We start from the raw sequence: 12,791 nt of genomic DNA on the forward strand, positions 1-12,791 counted from the left end.
GGAGAAAGAGAAAGTGGAAGAGAAATGATCTGGAGTGCAGTGAGATAGAATGAGATACACACAAAATTACTGATAGCACAAAATTAAAACACATTAAGGTACTATATGAAAAGGACAGTAGGTAACAAAATTCCTTGGTTGTAAAAATATTTTTTTCCCAAAATGAATATATTGCGTTTTGGAATTGACCTCTTCATTTCCTCTCATTGTCATATTGTCGCTGTCGGGTGAAAACCTCATATCGACAAAAGTTCGACTTTCAGGAACTAAGAAAAACAGCCTTGTTTTTAGCTTGATGACAATTCATTTTTGATGTTATCCAACAGGTTTTGAAAGGCTTTCATAAGCCCATGAGGTCAGAGAATTGTTTTCAACCCATAGAGGAGCATGTGATCCTTCAAAAATAATAAAAATCACTAAAATTGATTATGTTTTCAGATGACAACAGCGATATCCTCCACAGAGAATAAAGTATTATTTCTGATTCAGCATAGACGATACGAACCTTAGTGAACTATATTGGACTGCATATATGCAACCACGAAACACAGCACCTTGCAGAGCAGACTGAGCAACCAAAGCGCCGCCGTCACCCTGGAAGACTTCTGCTCAACATCCTGAGCATGAATACCATCAGTTATGACCCTGTAATTTCCAGATGTCACACATAGCTTGTAGTTCTCTTCTCCTTTCCCCTTCTTTACCTGTATACAGTCTATCTCTACAGTTGAATGAATGCTGGCAGTTGGCAATGCCCTTTTTCTCAGAGGCTTTGGCTTGATTCATATCACGTAAAGATAAAATCACGGCCTAGTGCGCCTAAACAGTTAAGGCTGTGATTTGTTCTTGCTCTGAGCTATACTAACAATGCAGGCAATATGTCTTCTCCAGAAGGCTAGTCTATATGAAGTGTGTGGTTGTGGGGCGTTTCAGATTGAGTACGTCGGGAAATGAGAGGAGATCTGCTGCAGCCCACAGGCCCCTTCAGATTCTCTGATGTGGCTTCAACACACATTTCCTAGAAAATGCAAGGCCTTCTGGGATAGCACTTAAGCAGTGTGTGTTTGTGTCAGCGAGTGTATGCATGTGCATGTATCGCTGTGTCTCAGCGTCGTTGTTACGCACTCCCCTTTGATATGTGAGGACACAGTTGGCTGGCTGTGGCTTTCCACACAATGGAGGAGTGTGTGGCCGATGTAGGAGGCCAAGAGGGCACAGCGCACTACATCACACAGGTGATTTGTCCTCATGGGTGTGGCTCATCGACAACATGTGGAGGTCCTGCCTCAGAAACCTCACTTCTGTCTCACAGCTATGACATGCACAGGCCTTCAAAGCCATTCAGCGATGACACTCCCATTGTTTCCTCTTGGGCTGTTATCAGTCTTATTCAAACAAGGTGTTTTCTCTCATGAGATGAATAGCGTGCTATTACCCACACTGTCTCTAGGCTGTTACGCTCCTAACAGGCTGTGATGCATGAGGGACCACTTTAATGCACGATAACTGAGTGTAGATTGAGAAAAAATGTTAATGTTCTTAGACATTCAATACCATTTCGATTTTTTTTACGCTTTTCCTGCTTTGTGTTAAGCGAATAGGGCTGAGAGACCCAGCCCTCTCATCTGCAGCCTGTTATGGCGGAGCGAGAGGATGACATCATGTTGGTCTCGGAGCAGCGGCTGGTAATTGGCCCGCTCTCCTCCTCCAGCGGCACGGGCCAAACAGAACACACAAGTGGAGCCAGGCAATGCAAGTCAGATGCACTGGGTTTTTCCAGAGAGGCTGGTGGGGCCTCAGTGCAGAGCGAGAGCCAAGAGGCCTCGAAGAGGGGCGCACCGATCCAACTGTAAATGTCAGAAATGAATGAAGGGCCTCAACCCAAAATGAAATCTGATATAATGTGCCCCAGGCCTGTCTGTTTGATCTGCTGCACAATCCGCTGCTGTAGTCGACGGGATAGAACTGTGCCTATTCTCTATGTTATGACATTGCAAAAAGCATTTTCATGTGTTCTTGGAAGTTTTCTGCGAGCCGACGTCAATGAGCTCTCAGCCCACACAATGTTCCATTACTGTTAGACTGAACCGCTGCACCTCTGGGCTGCTGAGGAGCCATAGCCAGTGATTGTTTGCAATATTAAAATCAGCTCTCAATTTCTCCGTTTTGAAGTGGTTCACATGCCTCGCGACACGGATGCGTTTCCTATGTTAGATGATGTAAAGCTCCACAAGGCATTCTCTTATTCTGAAACTCTTAGCACATGTGAATAATGGCCAGAGGATGAAACATCTGGAGAGGCGATTAAACCTCTGCAGGTTCTGATGTGCGTCTCGTAGACCAAAATCACATCAGCAGGACAATAGCACGCAAAAACAACTAATCCCATTAGCTTTGTAAGCAGCCATTTGATGTGGCAACGCGAGTAAAGCCTAATTGGCTGCAGTGGATCTGTGAATTAAACTGTTGTACCCTGTGGCCAGTCATACACACCGCATATGGGCCGGGCAGAGATGCTGGATACCTCTGTTCCCATAAAGCACAGCGTTTATCTTTTATAGAGAGGCTGCTCAGTCATGCCACCATGTTTCCCGCTATGTGGTTGTTGTACACAAAAACCAGCGGTGTGATGATTTTCTGATAGACCTTTTCTCCCTGAGAGACAGATTACGTAAACTGCCAGATCTCTGTTATCATCTAAAGGAACAGTTGTGAGAACACGTTTGGCGTCTAAAGCCTGTGTGGGAAACATGCTTTGCTTGCTGTATTGAAAGTGGGCGCAGTGCTCAGCGTGCTGGCACGTGCCCGTCCGCCTGTCTGTTGGGGAGCAGTTTCGCCCCACATCAGAGACAGACAAATGAGCCTCAGCGGCGCACGGAGGTCAAAAGTGAACTTGCAGGTGGTGAGAACATCGGAGTTCCTGTCAAGACCAAAATGCAACTCAGCGTCTGTGGACAAAACGCTGAGCGTGCACAACTCTCACAGGAGCAGCCTCGCTCCTTATCGGACTGATATCTTCTTTTAATACTTTCACTATCATTATCTATCTATCTGCTGCGCCGAGCTGTGACCTTGTGTAGCATGTATAAACTCAACCTAGACCTTGTGACTGTGAAGTTCACTATGAAGTAAATTGATGTTTGTTTTGTTTAATTATCTTCATCTGATTTCTGGAGTATCTTTATTAAAGTGACCTGTGAGAAAGGATACAGATTGAGTTATGAGCCGAACTCACTCACTCACTGCTTACATAAAGCCCTAATTTCCATTCATTTTCTGACAGCAGGTAGAGTGAGTCATACAGGTTGTGTTTGAAGTCCACTGTAAGTGTATTGCTGATAAGCCTCCCTGTTGAGTCTCTGTCGGTGTGTGTGGTGTTGGTGCATTAGCTACAGTTTTGTTGGTGTGAAATCAGTTGCTGTGATGATAATGACTCAGCCTCTTCACTTCCTATCATAAGTCATCTGGGGACAGAAAGCTCAGTTTGAATGGGCAGGTGACTCTGAACGTAAGGTTAGAGGAAAGAATTCCGGCGTATCTTTCATTTTTGCTGCTGCCGAGGCACATTTCCCAGCACATCCTCTCTCCCTCTCTCTCAGCTGGTGAGCTAGCTGTCGAGGCAGAAACTGTGCCCGAGGGAGGAAATGATTATAGCATGAGGGAATGTGTTATCATTTTCTCTCTCTTGTACATACTCACTCCACCGCTGAATGTCAGATATTTGTGCTTCTTATCTGTAAGATGAGAAGAAGCACATTTCACAACTCGGACGAGGATGACACGTGTCCTCTGTCCGTGCCGAGCCGAACGCTTCCGGGTGTCACGTCAAGACGATTAGCCCGGACCGGTCATGTGCATTGAAATATCAAATGTCATGTAGGCTGTTGTGTGGCTGCACAGTGGAAGAGTGTGTATCGTGTTCCCCATACATCAACCACACACTCTTGAGGAAGCAGACCCAGCTGTTGTTGGCCATTGATACCTTTGTTGTTCCTCTCTGTGGAACCGCAGTAGAGGCTGCATTCACGACCCTTCAGCTGCCAGCTCTTTACCAGCCTGTTAGTTCACTTCATGTTGCTTGACACAGCCTCTATCTGTCTGCCTTGTGCCTCTGTCTTTCTGCCTGTCATCCTGTCTGTCTGTGTGAATGTGTGTGTGTGTGTGCGTGTGTGTGTGTGTGTGTGTGTGTGTGTGTGTGTGTGTGAGTGCTTGCAAAGTTGCACTTGAGCCTAGCTGCTTGCCTTCTGATCATCATCCTGTGTGAGTTTAGTTTGCAACTGGTACAAACAGTGATATAGTTGCTGCATACAGCCGTGTTGTTGAATGTAAGCTGTGGTGAGTTTCTGTGGGAACTAGACACTTCCACCGGCCCCTCACCATCGCTGTATCTGCACGCCCCGGAGGCACAGACTGAACTTGGGAAACCCTGCAGAAAACAAACACACGCCGTCCCCTCACATCTGAGAACACATATCAGATTGACAGCCACGACTGCAGAGGGTGGAGAGAGGAGCCGCACCTTGAAAGCCCTGGCTGTTTTTCATGTCTAGCAAACAGCCACATGTGTCAAACCACTCCTCCCACGCTACACATTTCACAGATTCCTCAAGAATGTTTGCTTTTTTACCAGGTCATGAGCACAATTGCAGGAGAATGAATCCGACGCTGCATTGTGTCTTGCAGGCTTTTGGAGCCTGTTCCATCAAGCTATTTTATCTTGTGCAATTCGTTCTTTGCCCAGTCATCAGTTTTCAGCACTCCTATTGAAAGTCTTGCTTCTCCCAGTGAGTATTTATGTCTTCATGGGCTAACCATAAAGAGAGCCTCCCTGTGCTTTCATTTCCTCAGTCAGTGACAGTGGGAATCCTGACCAAGGGCTTGAGCCCCGGCTGTGGCTCCAACCATAACATATGCCTCACTACTTCCTGTTATCAATGATTACATAACGATCGGAAACAAAGACATCCAAGGTTGTCAGGGAATCAGCCTGACCCCTTAATTTCCATGAGAATGGAATCATTGTGAGTTTTAATAGATAGTGACACTGAAGAGGGGAATTTTTGCACAATACCAGGACTCTCTTATAAGTAGTTATTGAAGGATATAAGCGTTTACAGTATATGCAAACCTATATGCATCTATGCCGTCAAAACAATTATTACAGGTGCATGACACCCCTCTTTGTGTGCACTCTGACCAGATTATATAGTAGCTGTGCGGCATAAAGTTAACTCACAAGCATTAAAAGGTATCTAATGTACAGTCTGTTGTTAATGTAGGCCTGCTGTATGCATCCGATCCGTATACATCCGGAAGGTCCTGACTATCAGCTCAGACTAAATCCGCTGAACTATATGCTTGATATCTTAGATGCACATCCTCTGGGTGGGTGCAGTATGTAGGTCACTCTAATGGGATGTGTTCCCATTGTGGAGAGTGCTGAGGATCCAGAGCGATATGGCCGGAACTGCAAGAGTGTTCCCCAGGGACGAGGCCTCGGGCCTGGGAAGCTGCGGCCTAGGATCAGCCGGAGCATTGCAGCTCCGGGCCGCAGCAGCACTGTGAACCTCGCTCTCTCCCATCTCACACAAGTGGACCGGTGTGGGCTGGCCCAGGGCTGACATCTGAATGATAACTATTAGAATAGAGCAGAAGGAGCCCTGGTCCTCCCAGAGTTTTGGTGGGAAGAATTGATGACTTCCTCTTCGTTGACCCTAGGCAAGAGGAAAAACGTTTCTTCTGGGCGGTTTCTGTTATTAATAGGCCTGATAGACTGCTGAACAAGGCCGTCCTTGTGGGAATGTTTAGTTGGATCGAATGTCATGTTTTCAAGAGTGTGAAATGTTTTTTTTTTTGTGTAGCATGTTGTGTCATGATCACTCTGATCCACCTCTCATAGCTTGCGGGGCTATTAGCTAGGTGACAAAGCCCAAGTATCTGGTCCTTCAAGGTTGTTGTTTGATTGAGACTAATCTCCAGGTTTTGATTTCAACTGGTTTTGTCTAGGGTGGAAGTACTTTTTGCTCTCTTTCTGTGTCTAAACTAAGGCTCAGCCTGTTGAACTGGATTTTAAGCTCTCTGAGCTAAAAAGGGCTGCACCCAAAGTAATGTATTATGGGGGGGAAAAAATACATGGGAAAGTGGTGACCATGTTGTTTTTAAGGGACAGGGAATCAGGGGAGAAAAATTAAAGCCCATTTCCAGTCTCTTTAACTGCGTAATTTGTAGGAGGAGGATTTGGGATGAACACAGAGAATGCAGACTTAATCTTTATATCAGAGGATGGGGCAATTACTATCTAGCACTGGCTCCATACCAGGCATGTTTTGTCTCATATTCCTCCTCTTAAGTTAGAGATGAGTTGATTTCAGTAATGGTGGGCAGTATGTGAAATCCCTTGGCTTGGTCAGAGAGAGGAACGCCCTGGTGGATACAGAACAGTACTGACATACCAGGCTGATGGTCCCGGTGCCCTGCGGAGGCCTCCAAGCTGCAGGTCAGCCCCTCTGCTCCGCTGGACCTCCACAGTGTCCCACCAGCCTTGACAGGATCAAAGCCAGGCAGTGTGCCAGGGGACTGGAGGAGAATGATGTGGTCACACCGTCACCACTCTAACATATCATGGCATTTCCTGCAGATAGGCCTGGTATGCCCCTGTTTGTCTTGGGTTTTTCGTCCGGCGCTCTTTGGAAAGCCAGATTACACAATAGGCGAGGGAAAATGTTTGATTTCGCCATCACCCAGAGTGTTTGTTTGTTTGCCTTGCTGGCTGCGGTGGTGAGGTCAGTGCGGTCCAGAGAGCTGGTTTGTGGTCGAACTGAAGTGGTCGGTGCAGGACCATATCATGCAGACTAGGCTCTGCTGCTTACATTTCAGACGCTCTTCCTTTGTCCTCTCTGCGCTTGATTGGATAAATGTAGTCTGTTCTGCAATGCGATACCATATTCAGCCAAGATTCCTAGAATGGTTCCAATTTTAAGACAATGTCATTAGGAAAAGACTTTCCTCACAGAAACAATATTTCCCACTCCCACTTAGGCTTATTGGATTTACAATACTTCTCAGTGTGCATCAACATGTTGGGTCCGGCTAAAGTTCATGGTTAGTTTCTCTAATTGCCCTACATGAGGACCATTACTGTGACAGACTTCAACCCCCATACTGATGACATGATGACTTCCATCCTTCTGTTGGAATACATGAGGGGGAATAGGGGCCTTCTGAGTCTTCCCTCTGAATTTAATCAAGCAATGAGACCAATGAGGTGAATTAAGGCTGGAGCTGACTCAGCCTTACAGAGGCCTCTTTATGCCGCTGTTCAAGTTGAGGAGGCCCAGGGTGAGTATGCATCACACACAGGAAAGCACCAGGCAGCTCCCAGACAGTCCAGGCCCCAGCAGTCTGCCCCTGAATCCCTCCCTGCTCGCCATTTACAAGGAGCATATCACCTCACTAGAGCAACTTTCAAAGCACTTTCGTTCACATTGCGAGGGCCCCCATTTCCTCCTCTCTCTCAGGAGGGAAATGTAAGTGTGCTGGAGAGGAAATGTTGCAGAGTCTAAGGGAAGTCAAGAGCCGAAGAAAGCAATGTTATTTGTGGAACTGTGAGGCCCATTGCCTTAAAATAAACCTACAGAAAATGACTTACTGGAAACTGCTCAGCTCTCTGCTGCTGATTAACGGCTCATTTTTCTATAGGCACAGAGAGCAGAGAGAGCGACAGACAGAGAGACAGAGAGGGACAGAGAGAGAGAAAGACTAACTTTTGTTTCATCCAAGGTCACCGAGTGTCCAGCTGCAAGGCCCTCTATCTACCCCTGGGATCTATCTTCCTATTGGACATCCTGTCCCTGATGAATTGTCACTCTTCTCATTTAAAACTTCACAGAGGAAGCTGGCCATCGCCGGGACACGCCCGCTCGGCCTCGGCGGCCAATCAGGACGCTCCAGCTGTCCAGCATCCTTCCCACCCAGAAAACCACAGCTGCCACAGGAGCTCCTTCACCGGAATCTTTGTTTGTGTCCTTCCTTCCCTAATCTCTGACCACACACACTTGTTCACTTGTGACAGGCAGCCGCTGCCTCTTGGCCCCGGCCCAGTCCCCTGCCTTCTGCACCGCCTTGGGACGTCTGTGTGCTGCGAGGCAAATGAGGAGGAAAGCTTGGGGAGCTTCAGAGCTGACTGCTGGAGCAGAACAGGGGGCCCCCTCACTCAGCAGAGTTATATAACACTCAGAAAACTAGCTGTATGCTCACATGAAGAACATCAGTCTCTCAACAGACTGTGAACATGGGCGTACTTTTCATGCATGCTGTATTTTCTGCAATGAATGGCATACACCGATCAAAAAGACAAAGACACAAAGCTCATCTGCATTGTCAGACTGATCTCTTCTGGATGTGAAGCGAAGATGAGTTTGTTCACTGTTTAATGGAGAGGATGTGATCTCACCCACTTAAAATCCAACCTATGTCGCTTGCCGCTCATGACTTAATCCAGGCTTCCCCTTTGTGCTAAGTGTCCCACCCCACCCCCTACACACAGAAAAAGGAGAGTTCTTCAAGGTTTCCTTGGTTAGGGTAGTGGTTCTATATGGAACTGTAATGACCCAAAAAACCTTCTGATTTTGTAAAAGCAAAGACTTGCAAATCAGAATAAATGACTTAGTGTGGTTCTTGAAAATGCCTTTTAATACTGTGAATCTGTAACATTTCTCATGTTCTTAGAAGGTTCTTTACAGCACCATAAAGGATTCTGCTACGGTACAAGCCTAAGGAACCATGCTCTGGTACTATATAGAACCCTTTTTGTTTAGAGTGTACCCTCTTCCCCCCCCCTCCTCTCTCTGGGTCCCTGCTTCTATCACTCCTGAGTGCATGGTGGAGAATAGGGCAATGTTCTCTGAGGATCTGGTAGGAGTGAGGGATGCAAGCTGCCGGACGTCAGAGTTGTATACAGACTTAATGGAGGAGGGGGGAGACACAGCAGTGACCCGGGCCCAAGCTGCGGAAAAGAAACCCTCTTGTGTTCTAACCCAGACTAAAGACCAGGCCCGGATGTTGCTATCTGTCCCGTCATTGTCTCTTCAAATGTTGGCATTTGGGTTTGAATGATGGCTTTCAGTTTAGCCAAAACATTCCAAAGGCACAGTGTGGGAAACACCCTCTTTTTCCTGTGCTGATTTGATAACTTTCCATTTGCTTTCCGATCTGGCTGGGTAGTTGACTGCAAATTAACTGGTTGCACCGCAGGACTTCCAATCACATTCCAAGCACTGATGGTGGGGGTTACTCAAGTATAAAGGCAGTAGGATTTGCACATCTCAAGAAATCTAATTATCAGATGCTGGGGAGAGAGGCGGCAACTTGAGGAAAAAGGCAATAGTCTTCATACTAGTGTACTACTTCCAGCAGTGAATTTTTTGTCTATAACATGTCGGACGATGTTTGCTGAAGGTGTGAGATACTGTACATGTATACATAACCCTGCTGGTTCTTTTAATCCTCGTGTCACTCATAAAACTCAGTGCTATATTTGTTGTGTAGTTAACCCAATTATTCATTATCAAATTATCAGATGATGAACAGGACTTCAAGAGGATTATGTGAGAACATTTTCTCTGTCTGACTCTACATATGAGTCGCCTAACTTCTATTGGAAAACACCTTCTTTCCCCACTGTCCTGTAGCCACTCTGCGGTGAGTGGCAGTGACAGGACGGCTTTGATGTGTGACACTTGCGATAGAGGCGCGCTCCACAGCGCTGATAGCATGACAAGAATAGCATGTGAAAGAGCAAGAACATGCAACTATCCATGAACATTTATGCAGCAGCCTACTTTTCATGTTTGGGAACGGGCAGCAGGGTGTAATCAGTTGATGTGGAAGCATATAGTATGCAACCATGTGACAGACAGAAGCCACTTTATCTGCTCCCTGGCTGAACTACGCCAGCTATCACTCAGCGCTGGGAGGAGTGTTCACCACTGTTCACACCACAGCATTCCAGCCATAGCATCCTCTTCTCTACTGTCAGTAAACCCAAACAGGCAGCTTGACTCATAGCACATGGGCAACCTGTAATCAAGCTTGGCCCTGAAACTGGCATGTCAAAGTAAATCCTGTGTTTATATCCTAGAGAGGCCTCCCTCATGGAATGATTTACTTGCTCTAGCACAGGAAATGCATAAAATGATGTTAAGCTTCAGGCCAATCCCTGGGATTACAGATCTTGAATATCACCCCCCATTCCCTTCTCTCTCTCCCTTCTTTGTCTCATTGTCTGTCTCTCTCTCTTTCTCCTGATCTGCGGCCCTGTGGTGTGCAGTCTGCCCATCTCAGGGCCCCTGTGCTCTGGTGGGTTCAGTGGACTGGTATGCAGCAGGAATCTTTGGATCAAGGTGATTTCACGCTCCTCCACGTTTTCCCAGGGCTCCGGGCGCTCTCTGTTACCTCTGTGCGACTCGGACTGTGTGATAGTGGCTGACATGTGTTATCATAGGACACATGCACAAACAGCAGCAACAGGGTAAGGGAGCTTTATCTGTCTAACACCTCTGTTTCCCTCAAGTGTCGGACTTTGCCTGTCTGGTATGGCAGGCTCCCTTGGTCTCTAGCGGAGAGACCCCCTCTGGACACCGACAACGACCCGGGGATTTGTCCACCTCTCTATGCTGGGGCAAAGCGAGAACGCTGTGACATGAAAACTCAATTCTAAGATGAATGCTCTCAAACATCCCCCCTTTGAAGTAGAACTAATCTGGCTAACCTTGACATTCCCTCGGAGACAGTTCCCACTCTCACTTCACAGTCTGCTCTCATAACAACTCAACAGTGCTCTTTTTTTCTCAATGAAACTCCATATCTCATTCAGCTCTTTGGTGGCGACTGTGAAAGGGGGAAGTTTTGAAGTCGTTCCAGCGAGAAGTGGCTCAGTTCAGGCCCCCGTCATTCAGCTCCACTTAAAACACTTGAGAGACTGTTGTGTAAGCTTGTAAGTACACGTGACTAAAATCTAATTTTGATATGTGTGAATACTTTCAGATTTTTTGTTTACGTTTTCACATCTTTATTTTGAGAAGGAAGTCAACAGAGACCGAGCGTGATAGGGAGTTGACAGCATCATGGCTTCCTCTTCCATTCTAATCCTACCGTTTCACAGATTAAGTCCTGTCTTGGAAGGACAAAGACACAAACACTTTCAGACATCCTGGACAGATCACAAATACTAAGTACTCTCTGCAGAGTTGCGTGTCCATCCTCATGGAAGGTGGTGGGATGCCAAAGAACATCCTTTATGGAAAGCTTTCCTCTGGAAAAGGATCAACAGGCCATCCACACCTAAGGATGTCTGCAAACATCACACTGTCCCATGGCTATCTGGCAGCATTGTGATCTGATGAAAAGAACCAATGGTGTGCTGAATCTCAGCAATGGTCATCACAAAATAATAGATCTTATTCCCATATGGCGGCCATTTTGAGCCCACATCACACGCAGGTGGGAAACTGCAGCCGTTACAGGATAGCCGCTATCTCCTGTATCAAGATTCATACAGACAAACATTTATCATTTCACAGATTCCTCACTGAAAATGTATTAGAAACAAATGGATCTAAAGAATCCAGAGGGATATAGGTTCATATTGTAATATATTTGGACCACAATAGTTTGCTATCGGAATATATCGGAGCCTATAGCAAGCTAGTAGCTAACTATAGGCAGTGAGCTAGCTAACATCCCTGCTAAATTCAAACATTCGTTGTTGTTGTTCCTGAGATTGCTGTTTCTTTTGATAACTGTTAGGTCTATCTGAAGTTCTCACTTTGCCTGTGTTGAAGTAACATTAGTTTTATGCTAATCTCAGATTTTCACCTTCCCGAGTGTTAAAAATGGCCACTGTGGCATGCAAAACAGAGCACATGCACCAACAGTCAGTTTTTTTTTTTTTTTTGCAGCTGTGAAGAAATGAAAAGGATACTCCAGTCCTATCAGTGAAACATAAATCGAATACGTAATTACACACCTTATTACACACATAATTTCTCACTGTTAGGCCTACATTTACTTTCAGTTATACTTAAAATATATGATGCTATTAAAATAAATGAGTAACATCATCATACATTTTTTCTATAACCTTGATGCCAGGGTAGCCAATAGCAGTAGAAAGAGTAAATGATTATGAGAACTGCACCTTTGTGCTAATGTCTGCTAGTAGCCTACTGAACTTTTGAGCAATAGCCTTGGTTGTTAGCCAAAGCTTGACAGCTTTTTGAATAAGATCATTGATCAGAAGTTCTGTCGCTTTTCTACTGTCAGTCTCTATTTCATTGCATTGTCTGCACACAGTGGGGCCAGCTGGGTTGGAGATAAGCCTACTACAGTACAAAGGGCTGATTTGTACACAAGTGAGGTGGCATTCATCCAGTTTTTGGTGCATATGGCAGCGTTCTTGTTGATAGTCCAACTAATGCTGCTTTAAAGTAGGCTATAATCTACAACATTTTCATATAGGAAATAAATATCAGTTTTGTTATTCTCTATCACTGATTGCTATAAAACAACAATATTCAACCCATAGCCAGTTCATGAAAGCTTTTACATTTGCTGTTCCAAACACCTGGTGTTAGGTAGGCCTAGGTGTTTCCCGGGAAAAATCTTCAACTGCACAGGAAGTGAGGCGTTTTACATTTCTGGTAGCAGCAATATTGGTTTGTCTGGAATAAACAGAAGAAGAACTGGGTAGTTAGCATGAGCAGCGATAGTCACCATGACTGAACAGACAAAGA

The sequence above is a fragment of the Centroberyx gerrardi genome, chromosome 24 (assembly GCF_048128805.1).
Source record: "Centroberyx gerrardi isolate f3 chromosome 24, fCenGer3.hap1.cur.20231027, whole genome shotgun sequence".
Taxonomy (NCBI): Eukaryota; Metazoa; Chordata; class Actinopteri; order Beryciformes; family Berycidae; genus Centroberyx; species Centroberyx gerrardi.